Genomic DNA, 19,198 nt, shown 5'->3' with positions numbered 1-19,198 from the left:
TCACATGGAACTGCTCAGGGTCAGTGATGATTATCAGTGCAGAGTCTTCCCGACTACGCTGTCAAATACTACCCAAGAATGGTATTGGAAGTTTAAGCCAAATTCCATTACCTCATGGGAAACATTCAGGAAAGAGTTTTGTAGACAATTCAGTGTTGCCCGGACTCCACCAGTTTATGCCAACCACTTGGCAGATATCAAATAAGGAAAGGATGAATCTCTAAAGAATTATATACAGAGATTCATTAGTGAGGCCAACAGAGCAACCATTGTAGGAGATGAGGGGAAGATGGTTTCCATATCCTCTGGAATCACTTACTGAAGCCCCTTGTGGGATAGTATCCATAGAAACCCAATTTCAACACTTCAATAATTTCTTAACCAGGTTGACAAGTATATGAAATTGGATGATGCAATCAAGAAAGAGGAGAAAGGCGTAAACAATCTGGGCGGATCAGCTGACCCTCCCAAGAATGGTGGAAAGAAACATGGGAATAACGGGTCTGGCAGCCATGAAGAAAATAAGGCTAATTTGGGATCAAATGACATGCCAACAAAGTAAGAACCTCGGTTCACAAATTACACCACTCTCTCGGCCAGCCGGGCATAAATATATCTCGCTAGTCATTAGGAGGTTCCCTACCGGAAGCCTCCACCCATCATGGAGACTATGGTCACGACACGAATGAATGCAATCACCACAAGGATGAGATAGAATTTCTTCTCCTGTCGGGCAAGTTGAAAAAGTACCAGGTAGAGAAACCCCAGGGAGAAGGAAGCAACAACAATCCTGGGTTCAAACAACAACGATCTCCACCCTTACAACCTAAGCCTACAGACTTTACCTTAGACAATATATGTGGAGGTCCAAACTTGGCTGGGGACACTAACGAAACAAGGGAGAGATATGCCTAGACACTTCGACATGAGTTGGCTGCACATCAGATGTCATGATTGTTGAGGAGCGACCTCCAAAGAATCCTTGGTACGAGAGTGAGATCCTATGCGCAGATGTGAAAGCTCTATCGATAGCCTTAACCTAATTAATTAGCCTCGGGGGAGAATGGTGATGGAGAGCTTTGAGTCTATCGGGAGAGGATGTGGTAGTAACCTCCGTAGCTTCATCTCTTACTTTCATGGAGGATGATGCTGGACATGTTAGGTATCCTCATAATGACCTGCTCATCATTACAATCCATATTCCAAACATGAAGGTAAAGAGGTGCCTAGTTGATACGAGAAGCTCTGTGGATATTATCTACAAGTCATCTTTTGAAAAGATTAAGTTTTCTGTCAATGACTTGAAGCCATGCTTTCGCTGAAGAAGGTTTGTCACCGGCTAAAACAATCAATTTACTGGTCACAGCAGGAGATGCTCCTAGGCACGAGACAGTCATGATGAAATTTTTTATAGTAGATTGGTCGTCGGCATACAATGTGGCAATTGGTCGACCACTACTCATGGCTCTACATGTAGCTGTGTCTATATGGCACCTTTCTATGAAATTCCCAACTAGTGTGGGATAGGATGTGTCCAAGGAAACCAAAGTGAAGCCAGGGAGTGAAACAAGGCTTCTGTGGTTAAGGCACGGAGGGGTGTCAATAAGAATAACATGATTGTGTGTGGAGAGAGAGAAGAAGTAGTAGACAAGATCGACATCTACCAATCCGACATTGCGAATTTTACCAACCAAGGAAATTTTTAAAAGTTATCGACCAGGAAAGGACTCCTGGTGTTACTGAGCAGCAAACCCCATCCGGTGATGAAGTCACCGAATAGAGCGTTGCCCAAAGTGAGGGAATGGACATTGAACCTCTCTTTGGGGATCTGGATAGTGGAGTAGGACGTGTGAAAGATTTAGAGGAGGTCCCGATAGATGAGAATGAACCGACTAGAGTGGTCAAAGTTGGAATGAATTTAAAGGTGGAAGTGAGAGCACAGCTGGTAGATTTTTTGTGAAGAAATCTAGATGTCTTTGCCTGGTCTCACAAGGATATGGTGGGTATCTCAGCAACTATGATCAGCAGTGTGCTAAATGTGGATGAAAATTACCCAACAATGCAACAGAAGAGAAGGTTGCTTGATAAGGAATGAGCAAGAGCTCTAAAAGAAGAAGTCGAGCACCTGAAGGAAAACGGGTTCATCAGGGAGGCTTACTACCCAGCCTGGGTTTCTAACCCAGTGTTAGTACCCAAGTCCAATGGGAAGTGGAGGACCTGCATGGACTTCACCGATTTTAATATAAAGCATGTCCTAAGGACTTTTTTCCTCTGCCCATGATAGACCAGTTAGTTGACGCAACTTCTAGTCATGAAATTTGGTCCTTCATGGACGCTTACTCTAGGTATAATCAAATAAGTATGCACCCTCTAGACGAAGAGCATGCCATCTTCTAGACAGATATAAGATTATATTGTTATAAGGTCATGCCATTTGACTTGAAGAACGCAGGTGCCACCTACCAGCGTTTAGTGAATGGAATGTTCCGTGATTTCATTAGCAAAAATATGGAGGTATATGTTGATGACATGCTGGTCAAGTCAAAAAAAGTTGGGGGGCATGTACAAGATCTAGGGGAGTGCTTTGCAATACTAATAAAGAATTGCATGAAGTTGAATCCCCTTAAATGCTCGTTTGGAGTAAGTTCTAGGAAGTTTCTTGGATTTTTTGTTAACTCATGTGGGATTGAGGCCAATCGTTAGAAGATTAAGGCACTAATCGAAATGAAATCCCTGACCAGCACTAAATATGTGCAGAGTTTGACTTGGCGGAGTGCTGCTCTAAGTATGTTTATTTCCAAGTCAACGGACGAGTGTGTCCTATTTTTTAACTTACTAAGAGGAAGCAAGAAATTCGAATGGATGGAGGAATGCGAGCAATCTTTCCAATCCATAAAGAAACATTTGTCCCAACCTCCAGTAGTCTCAAAACCCATAGATGGAGAGGACCTCTTTATTTACTTAGCAGTCATGGAGCATTCTGTCATAGTTGCTCTAATATGAGAAGAAAATAAAGTGCAGTATTCAGTCTACTACTTCAACAAGCGGTTGATAGGAGTGGAATTAAGATACACACTGATCGAAAAGAAGTCATACTGTTTAGTGCTCGCATCTTGCAAACTACGACCATACTTTTAGGCACATCCAATTAAAGTGCTCACCGACCAGCCCTTACAACAAGTTTTACAAAAACATGAAACTTCTAGTCGGCTATTTAAATGGGTTGTTGAGTTAGGCTTATTCAAAATCAAGTATCAACCCCGATCGGCCATTAAAGGACAAGCTTTGGCTGACTTCATAGATGAATGCACCGGAATTCCTGATGTTCCTGAGCAGCCAGAAAATGTAGCTGGGCAGAAAAAACCTTTTCCTACCTGGCAACTTTATGTGGATGGATCCTCGAATGAACATCATTCAAGAGCAGAGCTTATATTGATCACACCTAAGCAGCATCAAGTCCACTCCATGTGAAGATTCGGGTTCAATGCTTCCAATAATGAAGCAGAGTATGAAGCCCTCCTAGGAGGATTACGACTGGCTAGAGAAGTTCATGCCCGGTCAGTCGAAGTAAATAGTGATTCTCAGCTGGTGATCTACCAAATTTTAGGGGAATACAAGGTCAGAGGTTTGTGCATGGTGGGCTACTTAAATAAAGCTAAGGACTTGCTAGTGAATTTTGAAGAGTAAACAATCAAGCTGATGCCATGAGAGCAAAACTCAAACGCAAATTCCTTGGAAAAATTGACCAGTGCAAAAGATGCTGATACACTGAATATAGTACCAGTCGAATACCTGGAAAAATCAAGTATCACCGAGCAGGAAGCAATGCCCATCACAATAGCTAACACTTGGATGACACCCATCATCACATACCTTAGACAAGGCACCTTACCAGACAACCGTAATGATGCAAAGAAAACAATGAGACAAGGTGACCAGTATGTCATGATAGATGGGGTATTATATAGAAGAGGGTACTCTATGTTGTTACTTATGTGTGTGATGCCCGACCAGTCAAAAAACTTGCTAGCAGAAGTATATGAAGGATTTTGTAGAGATCATGCTGGGGGGCAAAGTCTTTCCAAAACGATTTTGTGACAAGGATTTTCTGGCCTACAATGAACGAAGACTCCATGGAATATGTGAAAAGATGTGATAAATGTCAGAGATTTTCTAAGATACCCAGAGCACCTCCCAATATTTTGAAGCAAATGTAAAGTCCCTGGCCTTTTGCAGTATAGGAAATTGATCTGATCGAGAGACTACCCAAAGGAAAAGGAGGAGTACAGTTTTCAGTAGTTGCTGTGGATTATTTCACTAAGTGGACTGAAGTTGAACCACTAGCAACGATCACCTCGAAAAAAGTGTTAGATTTTGTAGTGAAAATATCATATGTCTCTATGGTCTACCAAAGAAGATAGTGTCTAACAATGGTACTCAATTTGATAGCGAATTGTTTACTGATTTTTGTGACAAACATGGCATCACAAAGAGTTTCTCCTTGGTGGCTCACCCACAAGAAAATGGGCAAGTTGAAGTAGTAAACAAAACGTTGAAAGACACTATAAAGAAGTGACTCGAACAAGATAAAGGTTCCTGGGCAAAAGAATTGCCAGAGGTCCTCTGGTCATATAGAATCACTGCTCAGACAACGACTGGTCATACTTTTTTTTCCTTGGCCTATGGTTATGAAGCTATGATACTGGTCGAGATTGACTCCCCATCGAAGAAGCACGTACGACCAGGCAGAGAACAATTGATTACTAGCTGAATCTTTGGATTTTATTGAAGAAGAATGAGAAAAGGCGAGCTTGAGAGTTACTGCCCATCAACAAAAGGTGGTCCGCTATTTTAATTCTAGAGTTAAAGATCGAATGTTCCAGGTCGGAGATTTGGTCCTAAAAAAGGTGTTCATCAAAGACCCAACAGTTGGAGTGCTAAGACCAAATTGGGAAGGACCATATCAAATTGAGCAAGTCATACCACCCGACACTTACTGTAACGCCCCACATCACTATGGCTACTTCTTGGAATGACAACTGGCCCTACAAACCAACACGATTAAGCCCTCTTCAACTGTTTAGTCCTATACCTACACAGTCTTAGAATCATCACACTTGATCTTCCCCAGGCAGTGTGGGATTGCACAGCTTTACCCGGTCTTTCCCCTTATGGATCATGGGATTCTGACTGTCACACTTACAAACTGTCTCGATTGAATGGTGAGCTACTCAGAAAATATTGGAATGGCGAGCACCTGAAGAAATATTATCAATAAATACTGCTTATAGAGTGGTAGCTTGGATACAAGTGTTTTACTTGTTATTTAAGTATGTTTATGAGCTCGTTATTTGCTGACCTGCCATTTATTTTTGAACAAATTTTGTTTGTTTGAGACTCGTTATTAGACACATTTTGTCCTTTTATAATTTATGAGTAATAAAAGAGATCACGCACAGTGTGGTCAGATCTTTCTACAAATTATGCATATGTGTTGATTATTTTTTACTCAAACAGTGCTTAACTGGTCAGTACAAACCGGGCAATGTTCAACTGACCGGTATTCACCTGGTCGGGCAAACTAACAGTATTTAACTGGTCAGGTATTCTAGAAGTGTTCTACTGCTAGAATATTTTATTTATATTCAATGTTTTTCACGAGTAATAATTGATAGAACAGATTCGGTCAAGTAGCAAGTGACCAAGGATCTTTCAACCCTCGATCACCTGGTGGGCACATAGGGTATACTGGTATATAATTCAACACAGACAATGGGAGCACAAGTTAAAATATTTGTTTTTAGGCTGACTTGTAAATCTTTGAAGTCAAAAAAAGCCATTAAGCTAACTTGTTTAACAAAGCTTAAGTAACATGGAAATTTTCAAGATTCGAAGTTAGAAGCAGATATTCCTATGAAAATAAACATTATTCTCATAAATTGTTAGAGAAATAAGAGTGTGAGAAAGTATACTTAGTAGGGACTTATGAAATTTCTATAATTTCCAAGTTAGAAAACTAAGTACTCATGCAAAAATATGAGGCATAAATCAAAGAGACTTTACTATTCACAAAATTCTTAGAATGTTTTAAGAAAAGTAAAGAGTAAATGTTAAACAACTCAGACGTACGAGCAAACTATCAAAGTTGATAATCAGTAGTTGTCTCAACAAAAGTATAAAGAAAACAAGTAAACTGCTGACCAGGTACAAAGTTTTTGCTGGTCAGGTAGAAGGCTCCCTGGTCGGCTGGGCACGTTTACTAGTCAAGTAAACTGGTCCTTGGCTAGTCAACACCATCGTCAACATCTGGAACCTCCTCTGGTTGGAATGATAGAGCAAGAGAGTCAGGCACAGTGACAGCTGGAAAAGTTGCCTCCTCGGCGGCCTTAGCTTCACATTTGGCAAGCTCTTTGGCCCTTGCCTCTTCATAGAGAAATTCGAGGTTAATAGGCTTATTTAACTTCCATATATTATGGAAGCAGTTGAAGCAAATTTCTTCGTAACAAGCTAGATCGGTTTCTTGTCTTGTTTCAGCTCCTCCTTCTCTTGAGTTTTCTCCATCAGTGGATCGGTTAACCTCTTGCTGGCCTGAATTTTCTTGTTGTTCTCATCAACCAACTCTTTCAGAGATCTATCCCGGTTAGCAACTGATTTATATGCATGATCAGTCTTTTCTTGGAGATCTTTCTCAGACTTAGTCAGAATTTCAATCTTTTACAGGGCTTCCACCAATTGATCATTCAAGACCTTGACCAGGTCCTTATAGTTGACAGCTTGGCGTTAAGCATGAATGACAGTGATGAGTCCCTGGAATAAATAACTGGAAAAGTATTAAGAATAAGAGCAATCGATAAGAAAGTGAGTGATTTTTATGATAAGATGCTTACACACATTATTTCAGCGAGGCCTTTGTGAAGGACAGCTTCAACACTTTGTCGGGGTAGAGTCTCAAAGGTCTGAGTTGTCATTGCATGGTGAAGAGTGTGGTCTAGTAACCATTTTCCATACTCACCAGCAATGTGAAGGGGTTGTCTTAAGCCAGCTGGTCAGGTAGTTTGTAGGATGGCAGAAGGTGGAATAGATGGAGGAGTCAAGCGTGCGATAGTAACTAACTAGTCCAATGGTCTCCCCTGGTTGGGTAATACAGTCCTCATGACCTTGCTTGGAGGATTCGGGCTGCTACCTTCACTAGTCTTCCTCTTATGGGCAGAGGGAGTGTTGAACTGCTTGAACATAGCTGGATCTGCATAAAAGTAAAGCAAAAACCTTGTTAGTGGAAACGAGAAATAAACATAAGTGAATAAAAATTCTACAGACGTTCATCATAATCATTCTCAAAATGTATCTATGGTTACTATTAGTAGAAAACTTGAGTTCTGAATTTCATCGAAAAATATTGTCCTCGTCTTCCGACGATGAGTTGTCTTCTCTAAGGAGCTCAATGATTTTTTCTTTTCCAAGCTTGGTAGGGAAGGCAGGTCAGTGAGAATTTTAAAGAAGAGTTCTCTAATGGTAAGATCACCTGGTCAGCGTGGCTGAGGAGAAGGTTTAGGAGAGAACTTGTCAGTAACTACTTCGGTATCTGCATTTGACTAGTCATTCGTGTTTACTTCATTAGTAGTGTTGCCCACAGAAATGTCTTGGTTGTTTTATAACAACCCCTCCAATCAAAGATTCTCCAAGGTGACCAATTGCTCAACATCCTTCTCCTCAATTTGCATGTTAGCAAGATCCCCTACCTGGGAATGCATTTTCCTGGTTGGGAGAGGTTGATAAAAAGGGCTCGCTTGCGTAAAAGAAAAGTTGTTGGCTTTAATGTCTAAAGTAAGAAAGTATTATGTATAATTCTTTCCAGGATTCGATTTATGGGCAATACAGTGAAGATACTTAACCCATTTCTGCCTATGAAAGAGGTGGAAAAAACCTGTATTCTTGTGGTTGGGAGTGGTCCTGAAATCAAATAAATAGTGTACCTCATGAGGGGTAGGTGGGTTCCAGCCTTGGAAGTGGTAAAGAATGTATAGAGCAGACAGGGCTTGTATCCCATTTGGAGCAATCTTTAAGGGAGAAACATTAAAGTAATCCGCTCTTGATCGAAAGAAAGGATGCAAAGGGATAGTAGCTCCTGCATAAATGTGATACCTAGACCACACACAATAGGCTCCACCATGATCATTGGCCCTCTGGTGTGGGTGTGGACATATCACATCACTCCTTCAAGCCCCAAAGTCTAAATGTGTCAATCAAGCATTTTGGCGTTCAGCTTAAAAGCATTAGCTACTAACCAAGAAGGCACACGGTCTTCTTCTTTCCTCGAATTGAGTGTAGCAGTTTGTTGGATTTCTGTCATAAAAGTCTGTGTAGCCTTTCTCATGGGTTTACTAGTTTTTCAAACTTGGCGAGGAGGCTTTGAAGAGGCTTCAGTCTCAGCTTCTTCTAATAAATTTTCTCCCACAAAAGGCACTCGTTCCACTACCTTTTGTGTCACTCTACGAGCTACTTGGGGATCTTGATCCTAAGGGAGTCGATTGGAATTTTTCACCCTCATTGGTTGATGCTGACATTGCTGCTTAAGGAACTGCTCTTCATGAAGGAAGTATAAAGCTGATCGGGGGAGGATTTTCTTGAGATGATGAAGGCAGTCTTCGGGAGTTCGTTTGCTTTGAGATTTGGAAGAAGAATCACTGCTTGGAGGGGTGTCACTTGACTTGGAAGGTGAAGAATCAGAGTTTGTTTGGTTGTCACCTCCCCTATTGTCGAAATGATTCATCTACAAAAAAATACGGGGAGGCGAGTAAACCTAACAGAAAGTGAATGTAAAGTAAAAATATTTACTGCCTACTGAAAAATTTCTCTGAGCAATGAAAATATTTTACTGCCCAGATGAAAACATTTTTGAGCAGTGGTAACAATTTAAAGCATTTCACAAGGAAAATAGAAATTGTTTTTTGGTACTATGTGTTCGGGAGCATTAAGCCAATAATTTTGTGTTGTGTGTGTTTGAACTATGAGTTTTTGTGCTCGGACAAATACGCACAAACCCGAGTGGTTGGGTGCGTAATCTGAGTGGCTAAGTATGTCCGAGCGGCTGGGGGTTTCTGAAAAGCTAAACGTAATTTGAGGACCTAAATGGGTTTCGAGGGGCCAAGAATGTCTGAGCGGCTGGGGGTTTTTGAGGAGTCACGGCACCCTAGTGATGCATGATTCGATCGACTGGAGCGCACCCAAGTGGTGTGTGACCAAGCGCATGAGCATGTTCTAAGGAGCCAAAGACAGCATCTGATTAGCTAGCAAGTTTCTGAGGAGCCTAGGCATCCAAAGTTATTTGAGTGGTAACTGGCCGAAACTACTTGATCGGTTACAAAGCACCCAAATGGCTAGGGGGTCCGAGGAGCCAAATGTGAAAATCGAGGGGCTAGCTTGGTGGTCCGCTCGGCTAGATGGAATCCGAGCAGTCAAAGCCTAAAAAAGGGAATGGCTAAATACGAATCCGATCTACTAAAAAAGATGGGGTATAACGTGGAGCACAAAAATGTTTTCCTATTCATGGGGCACACAAACAAGATCAAAAAGGAGAATTTCAAGGGTTTGCAAAAGTTTCATGAAAACTCCAAGAGTTCATACAAACCCATGAACCCGAAAGTATGTTTGAAGATGGGAAAAAAAATTTCTCTGAAATTTCATGAAATTGAAGTGAAATTGGCTAACCCAAAGCCTAAACTACATCAAAACAGCCACAAAAGCAATTTCCTTCATAGATTCATAACAACAATTCCAAATAGAGCATTCCCAAAAGAGGGTTTCGACTACCACATGCTCTAGCAAAATGTGTGTAGAATTTGAAAGCTTCAAAATGCTTAAAAGTGAATATTAAGAAGAGAAAATTTACATAAATGTATGGAAGAACCTTTGATTTCTTGAGACTTGCCTTTGAGTTACTTGAAGAAAATGGGGCACCCTTGGAAGCCTTGAGGGAGAATCGGCCAGGACAAGGGATGCGTTTTTGTGATATATTTTTTGGCTTGAGAAGGCTAGGCATGGATGGGCTTATTTATAGGGAAAAAGGGAAACCCTCAATTACCCTAAAACTCCTAGTATATCCACTCTCCCATTATCCCACTATTTGGGAAACTTATAACTACCATTTTCATGGACTGAAAAGCTTAATGGTGGGTTTATTTGAAAAAAGCGGGATAATGCAGAAGGTCATTTTCGGAATTTTGAGACACGAAAATTATTAAATTTTCTAGTGGGTCATGAAGTGGAGGTAACTGTTGGGGTATTCACTCAAACCCTGATTAGTTTCTTAATTTTTGGTATATGAGAAAATCATATGATAAACTTGGGAGGAAAATGTTATCCCCAAAATTTCAGTTCAATGACGTTGCAATCAGAACAGACACGTGGCAATGCATGGTCATCAAGTGGCACAATAATGGACAATGAACGTATTGGCCAAAGGAAGTGTAAGGGTTACAAGATGATCTATAGATTCGTCATTTCACTAGTCGGAAAAACATTGGCCAAAAACATAGTTTTATCTGGTCGGGAGGTGATTTACCCATCTAGGTAAGAATTTACATGGCCGGGGAGTGATTCACCCGACCAGGTATGAATTTACTTGGTCAGGGAGTGTCTTATCCAACCAGCAACATCAAAAGGGTGTCTTACACAACCAGCAACATCAGAAGGGTGTCTTACCTGATCAGCTACATCAGAAGGAAGATTTAGCTGACCAGATATGCCAGAGTCTTAAGAGTTAGCTACCTAGTGACTTTTTTCCGAATCTCAGTAACAAATACAACCCAAATTGTCCGTAACTACTGCGCGAATCTCTTAGATATCCTGAAGTAGTAGATGGATTGTTGTAATCTGAATTATTTTATTATTTTATTTAATATTGGTTAAAACATCCAAGTCAAAACGAGGGAGATTTCATGTGCGATCCATGAGCTTATAAATAAAGAGCTCATGGCATCATTAGAGGGGACTTTTTGGAACTTTTGGTGGGAGAATTTTTGGGACATTTTCTCAAAGAACTTACAGAGAGAAACATTGTATTTTTCGACATATTCTTAAGAAACTCAATTGGCTCAGGTTCATCTGATCTTAACTATAAGTTCGTATATCACATCTTAAAGTGAATTAGGCTATTACAAATAAACTGGGGCTGAACCACTATAAAATTGGTCGTGTCATTTTATTTTCTGTTCAAGGCTGTTAGGATTATTGTCGTTTTTGCGTGTACTCGCAGTTAGCCAAAATCGTGGTTAACACTAGGCTTTGAAGTCTTTGAACTTGTTGAAAGTTTCAGAATTCTTAAGAATCAGGTAAGTATGACCATACCTTGAGTAATCATCAATGAATGTGATGAAGTACTCATAACCAACATGTATATTTATTGGACCACATACATCACTGTGCACAAGCTTTAGTGGCTCTTGGGCTCTATTGCCCTTTCCTTAGAAGGGTCGTTTGGTCATTTTACCCTCTAGAAAAGATTCTCAAATCGGAAGAGTTCCAACTTTTAGTTCCCTCAAAGGCCAATCTTTTGTTAACCGATTTATTCTATCTAGATTAATATGACCTAATCTTAGATGCCATAGATATGTATCATCATCTTGAGAAACCTTTTGTCTTTTGATATTTTTAGGATTAGCTACTTTGAATAATTCAGAATTATTCATCAATCATTCAAATGGTTTAAGCATATACATTATATATGTTTCCATTGCTCAACAGAAATTGAAACCATCTTTTGATATAACAATCACATTATTATTAAAAGAAACATAAAAAAATATATTCATGCAATAAAGATAAAGAAATCAAATTTCTAGAAAACCCAGGAATAAACATTGTTCATAACAAGAGATTTATTTTGAAAGTTTAAACAGACTGCTCCTAATGCTTTTTGCTGAAACGAGTGCACCACTTCCAACCTTCACCGTCATCTTGCCATCAGCAAGCTCCATTGAAGACTCAAGTATTTGCAAAAATAGACAAACATGGTTAGTGTCCCTTGAATCTAAAATCCAGGAAGACGTTTCATCTCCCACTATGGAAGCTTAAAGGACAAGTAAATCAAATTTACCTTCCTTTTCTTCTTAAATTCATAGAGATACTTATCATAGTTTCTATTCCAGTGACCATCAACTCCACAATGGAAGCAAGTTCTTCTGTGTTCCTTTCTTTTTAGAATGAGTTGAATGTGTCACATAAAGCTTTAGTCTTCAAAAGAATCATTCCAGAAATCTCACAGATCTCCATACATCTTATGTACAGAATTCCAAATTTGACATGAAAATTTCTTTCTTTTGAACATATGTTATGTGCATCACCCATGCTCTGCTGCATTGTAGCGACAAAGAATATCATTAGATCTAATCCAATTCAAATACTTATATTTAACCTTCAAGGATTACGTCAGTTCAAGTACGTGAGGACATTACTCACCTAATCAATTTTTACATTCTCAAAAACATAGGACAAGTCCTAAGTTTGTCATCCAGAGATAACCATTATCGTCATTCAATTTATAGCAGTTAAATTGAGTTATAATATTGATTTCATGAGTAGAAATTTTAATTACTTCAAAGAAATAAAACATACATAATTCAATACAATTGAAATAAATATCATGTTTTTTGGAACATAAATATGATGCGTGAATGAAACAGATAAAACACATAAACTTAACCGTTGACCCTTGATTTGGCCAACGACACAGGGTCAAAATAACGACAAAGAATAAAAAGGAAATCAAGAATCGAATCAAATGGGAAAAAGGTGACACAAACGATTTATAGTGGTTCGGCCCAAACTGCGTGGTAATAACCTACGTCCACGTAGTGTTCTTTTTGATGTTGAATCCCAATGTCGTGATCAAAGAACTAGGGTTCTTGAGTTTCACAAGCCTTAGGAGAATTACAACTTTTTAGTGGATAATCACCCTATGCTATCTCTATCAGTATTCAAGTTCAAAGTTCAAAAGTCCCTTCCTTGAGCCCTCTCTTTCATATTTATAGGCTCAAGGGGGTTACGTGGGCCAATGGGCCTTAATTATCCTTAATATCAGCGTATCAAGGCAATAAAGAGAAATTATAGTAAATATAGTTATTACAAGATTGCTTATCTTAAAGGAAATAAACGGAAGCATGCGACCAGACTGGTCGCATCTAAACGCAAGATCTGATGAAGCAATAAACATCTGGTAGATGAGCGAACAACATCCCTTCACTTTAACCCTGACACGTGCCAACCACATGTAATAAGTTATTGCCACGTCATCAATAGTCATTTTTGGGTAAACATTTGCCCCCCAAGTTTATTTTACTACGACCAACATAAAGTAAACTTAGGAGACTGACCCTTCGCATACCCCACCAAATCTGTCAGAGCCGTCCATGCCTTCTCAAGAAAGGCAACCAATCATGTCTTTTCAGTTTCCCAAAAAGCTGCCTGACAGCTATCGTGCTTCCCCATTCCTTGAAAAGTTAATCCCATTATTACCTATTTTACAGCGCCACAATCAATATAAATAACCCATTTTTTCACTTTTCACTTTTTACCAATCTTCTTGCCTTCAAGCACTCTGAAGAACAAAGCAAAACAAACCTAGAAAACTTCGTTGATCCAAGGTGCGCTTGTCCAATCTTCTGAAATTGTCACTACAATCCTTCATCCAAGTAAGTCTTCTGATCGATTCCAAAATGTTATGTTGTGCCATGCAATTCCTTTTTTTCCTTCATTTTTTATTTTTGAGTCCTCGAATATCTCTGTCAGTTCTTGCAAAATGGTTTTGAGGTAAATGGGTATGTTGATCTGTGCTAAATATGGTAGGAAAATAACACCTTGCTGGGGTTAAGAACTAGTTTGGTAGTTAGGATCATGAATTTAGGGTGTACAATCGAAGTAAAAATTCAATTTTTAAGCTTGTAGAAAAAACTGGGTTTTTACCGCCCCTCAGAGTCGAAAAAGTTTTTTCTGAAAAACTTTTTACTTCTGCTTTTTGATCCATTTTCCAAACTGCTCGTATGTAATTTAGTGTTTTTGCTAGAATGTTGCTGGCCGCATAAAAGCTTAACTTTTATACGCGAGCAACGTTATTCCACACTTCTTGGTCTTTTGAGCCGTAGATTCTCATCTCCCCTTCTCTGTTCGCAGATTTTCATGCAAGATCCATGGGGAGGTGAGAGGCCAATTGATGACGATCTGCTCGCTCAACTGCCTGTGGACTAAGAACAGTCATCACTACTTATCGCAGAGATCCCTTTTTCTCGAATTCCACCCAACAGACCTCATTCAAGTCCACCAAATATGGGTAGAGTAAAATCCATTGCCCATAAAAAGAAACCATCTAGACCTTCCTAAAATTAGCCTGCTTCTCGAGCTAAAATTCCCTCGACCAGTGGTTTAGGCGAAACCACTACTCTTGAAATCCAAACACAGGCCCATCCCCACGATGTACTTCGACCAGATGTCGAATGGTACCTTGCTCCTCCTAGAAAAATCACTGCTAGGATGGTAAACAATTTCCTTAGAAAGTACGGACTTTCTGGGATAACTTTATTTCTCCCTACCACCGACCAACGGGCAAACCTACCTGGCGATGCCTTCGGCGCTTGGTCGAGGTATCACATTGAGGCAGGAGCAATCCTGCCTCTCCATCCTTACTTCCAAGGAGTGGCCAATTACTTCGGGGTCGCTCCTTTCCAAATATCCCCGAACGGGTATAGAATGCTTTATGCACTCTATATCCTTTACAGCCATAAAAAATGGCCTGTCCCTTCACCTCATGAGATCAACTACCTATTCGATCTCAAATCTAACCCCAACTAGGACAACACGGGGTTCTTTCATTTTTGCCACCAGGAATTGACCTGCACCTTCCTGAGTGGGACTACCTACAAGTCCAATGTAGGAAAGTACTACCAGGAGTACTTTTTAACAACCGACCTGGTTGCCAACAACCTAGCCTTCACCCAAGGAGGTAACTTCTTCGTTCTCGTGGTCGTTTTATTTTCTTTTATTTTATCTGCATTTTCCTTAGAAAATTAGTTCTCTTCAACTCCATGGCTACGACCAGCTCCTACTCCAGAAATGAAGCTTCGAGCAGCACTACTGGCCAGCATGACTGACGTAGAAAAAAGCATCAAGCAGTTGGTCACTAAAGCCAACCTAAGGCTGGTTAGGCTTCTGGCACCTCACTAGGACGTGAGGGAGTCAACAGCGGGGAGTGCCACTGGTGGAGAGATTCTCGAGCAGCACCCGGACATGTCACAACCTCCAAGGAGGAGGACAATTGGAGTGACAATTAGGGAACCCTCCAGCACCCCCCAAGCAGCTGATCTCCCTACCCCTCTGGGAAAGGAAAAAATAAACCTTCCGAACCCCCTGCACCCATCAACGAGCCTTCAGATGAGAACGGTATTATCTTCTCATTCTTAGAAAGTTTGCCCATTCCCTGTCATTTATTTGACGGGGACGGAAACTTTAAGTACAATCCAAATTTAAATTCAGATTTCTTCCAGGCAGTGAGTGAGTGTAGCAGTAGTTCAGTAAGTAATCTAGCGACTAGTAGTTATAGCGCGGGTACTTCACTTATAATTTTCTTGTTTTTAACTTCATCTCCACCTATACATATTGTCTAACTGCTCGCAATGTTTCTTCACTTGCAGATATGTGATCTGGAGACATGTTCAATCACTACACTGCCTCTGCTGCTCCCTCGAGCAGGAAGAAAGACAGCAAGCGGCTTCGTGGGGAAAGCAGGAAAGCTGCTTCAAAGAATGCCCAGACTGAGGATCATCCTCCAGTAGCTGCTCCTTCAAAAGAACCAACACCACCTCCCTCTCCACTCGACCAACAGTCTCCACCTGCACCGGTCGACCAGCACCCTACCCCTCCAGTGCCAACCGAACAGACACCTTAGGGTAATAAACCTGAAGACGCCCTAACCAACACCGTAGTTGTCTTAGCCAGAGAGAGGATATATAAACTCTCAAAGCAAAAATGCAGCCGAGAGGCCATTGTTGGCACCAACTCCATGGAGGCTGACCAGATAATAATCTGAGGGATGAATGAGATAGCCAGTGTAAGTTGCTTTTCTTTAGCTGGGGAATTTTACATTGTCATTTTTCTACCATCATCTTATCCTTTCTCCGGTTGGCGCCGTACGGGGGCTTTGGTCACCCAAACTAAATACTTCGACACCAAGCATATTGAGGCAATGAAGGTGCTCGAGGGGAAGAACGTTGAACTGATTGAGAAAAACACCAAACTGCTCAGCAAGAACACCGAACTGATCGAGCAAAACTTCCAGCTGGCCGAAGAGCTGCTGTAGTTCCGGACTGCCCTGACCAACACCAATGCCGACAAAGAGAATTTTAGGGAGTGTGCCAAACTTAACTGCCAAGAGGCCAAACAACTTGAGGTTGGTCTGATTGCGAGCAGAAAGGAGACTGAGGAGCTGGAAGGGCGCGTCAAGGAGCTTGGGGAGACGAATGCCAGAAACTTGGAGAAGTATAGGGAGGCCACCCACCTCTGCTTCTATGAGTTCTGGAAGCACAACCGCAAGGCCAACTTCAACTACCTTTCCAAGCCCCTAAGATGAACTCAAATAGCCTGGTGCACTATTCGCCTAGAGGAAGAAGAAAGAGCCAAAATTCTTGCTTCCCCAGAAATTTCCTTAGCAATGGGGATTGATGGCGCGGAAAATGAAGCTAGAACTATAGTCGACCAGGACACTCCTCAAGACCCTCCTGCCTCGTAGTCTTTTTATTTTTCTTTCTTTATCTTTTAAATACACGACCTACGAGTCGTGATGTAAATACAATTTCTTTTTTAACTTTTATTGCTGCATGGGTAGCTTTTTCCCTTTTAATCAATCAATTACATCCGAGCAGTAACTGCTCGCGGTGTAAAAGGATTCTTTTCAGATATTATAATATATTTGCACTTTATTATAACATCTATTTGCATGACTGAACTTAGCATAGTACTTTGGATTGATTTAACAAAATAACAAAATTTTGAAAAATACTCTAAGTACCCTAGCATGCTTTCACTTATTTTGCTCGTGTGTTTACATACCTTTCTATATGCTTTGCTTACTAGATACCTTATATGCCCCCCAAATGATTGAGGAGCTTTAGGTCCTAGGTCACTTGCCTTGACTAGGACCTGTTCGAACATTACTACTCGTAGCAGAGAATATAAAATGATAATATAGCAAAACAACACACGTAATAAGCAAATACTTGTAATAAATACAATAGTTGGCAAGATTGACTAGCTGCGCACAGTCCCTTTTTATTTCTCGTAGTAAATGGACAAAGCGTGTCTATATGAGTGATCACCAAATTGATCTTCCACTTATAAGCAATTAGTCACATAAAATGTCCAACCCTTTTTCATAACTTGTAAAAAGTAAAATTAATACAAGCCAATTCCTTAAGAAGAATTGTTTATTGATAGTACTTTTTGCAAGTGTTCTCCATTCCAATAGCGAGGAATGAGATCTCCATTTAAGCGAGCAAGTTCGTAAGTGCCTGGATGGAGGACTTCTTCAATTTGGTACGATCCTTCCCAGTTAGGTCCGAGTACTCCAGCGGCCTGGTCGCCAGAGTTGAGGAAAACCCTTCTAAGTACTAGATCTCCTACATTGAATTTCCTTTCACGTACTTTAGAATTAAAATACCAAGTGACCTTGTAACGCCCTGGATAGCCAAGACCGTTACACTGTGTGTTTATAGAAGTGCTAGACTTGCTAATCAATTCATTTAATTAAAAGTCGCATTTGTTATAAATAAACATTTCATGTTTACACGGGATCCCAAAAATAATAGGATTAAAACCATTTACAAAATATTCGAGATTTAAATACAATATTAGCCATACTAAGGGGAAATAGACAGTTAAGTAATCCCTGTTCTGATCCACTCCTCGGCCATGGAGACCAAACAGCTGACTATGTACATTCAGCCCCATAGCTCTCCATCTCAGGACTGGTCCAACTTGCCTTTGTCTTTACCTGCACCACGTAGCACCCGTGAGCCAAGGCCCAGCAAGAAAACACAATAACAGAGCATAAGCAATCAACAGACAATCCAATACCTCATATCACATAAGCATGTTCTCAATCGTATAAGCATAGATGATAATCAAGTATTCTGCATACTAAACATATCAACTCATATCAATCACCAACTTATAATGATAACTAAGGTTAACACCCTTAGGCCGCACCCTCTGTTTATCCCACTGACTCCGGGCTGCTTAAACCGAGCTCAGTGAATATAAAGCTATCCTTGGCTACCAGTGGCCAAGCTGCGCCCTGTGCGCAAATATTATATACAGCACCCTTAGGCCGTTTGTCACATGTCCCATGGCATAATACCATCATTGACATTATACAGATATCGGGAGCACTTAGTCCCACCACAAACATATAACCGAGTGAAGTTTTCTTACCTTTAGATTCACTATCTTCGTTCACTTAATCCTCGAGCACGATCCCTCTTGAGCCCTAGCATCCACCTAGTCACAGCCAAAAATCAAAATCATCACCAAACCTTAAGTCAAAAACCTAACCTCGGGACCAATCCCAAGCCCTCGGGAAGCCCCAATTCCACCAAATGGGGTAGTGGAATCGAACCCCGAACCCCCGGGCAAAAACCCTTGAAAATAACTCAAAAACCCTCTTCTGGAAGCAGGGTAGCACTACAACGCTCTTTGGAGGGCACTACAGCACTACAAGCAGAACCAAAAACCCCCAGACAACCAAGCCTAGCGCTAGTTACAGAACCAGCACCCCTGCATTTTCCCTTCCTGCGATTTCCCCGAGCCAACCCTTACCAAAACTTTTCCAATCTTCAACCAAACTTAAAAACATGCTTATTAACATACTCCACTCATCCTAAGCATCTCAAAAACACAAAACCCAATCACATGCACCCCTAATCTCAAAATTCACCATGGTTGAACCTCAAACTCAGAAACTTCAGCACAACAATCAAAACCTCATAATTTAGAGCTTAGAATTTCATACCTTCAATGGGGATTCGACCTTAGGTTATCCTCTACACCTCCTTGTCTTAATCCTCCTCAAACCCTTGTCTTAAATTCCCTAGAATTCCCATCAAATTCAGCTTAGACACCTTAGTTCAAAACCAAAACCAGAAACTGAAGAAACTTC

Source organism: Humulus lupulus, chromosome 5, assembly GCF_963169125.1.
Source record: "Humulus lupulus chromosome 5, drHumLupu1.1, whole genome shotgun sequence".
NCBI classification, from domain to species: domain Eukaryota; kingdom Viridiplantae; phylum Streptophyta; class Magnoliopsida; order Rosales; family Cannabaceae; genus Humulus; species Humulus lupulus.
Note: the sequence above shows the minus strand (reverse complement) of the source record.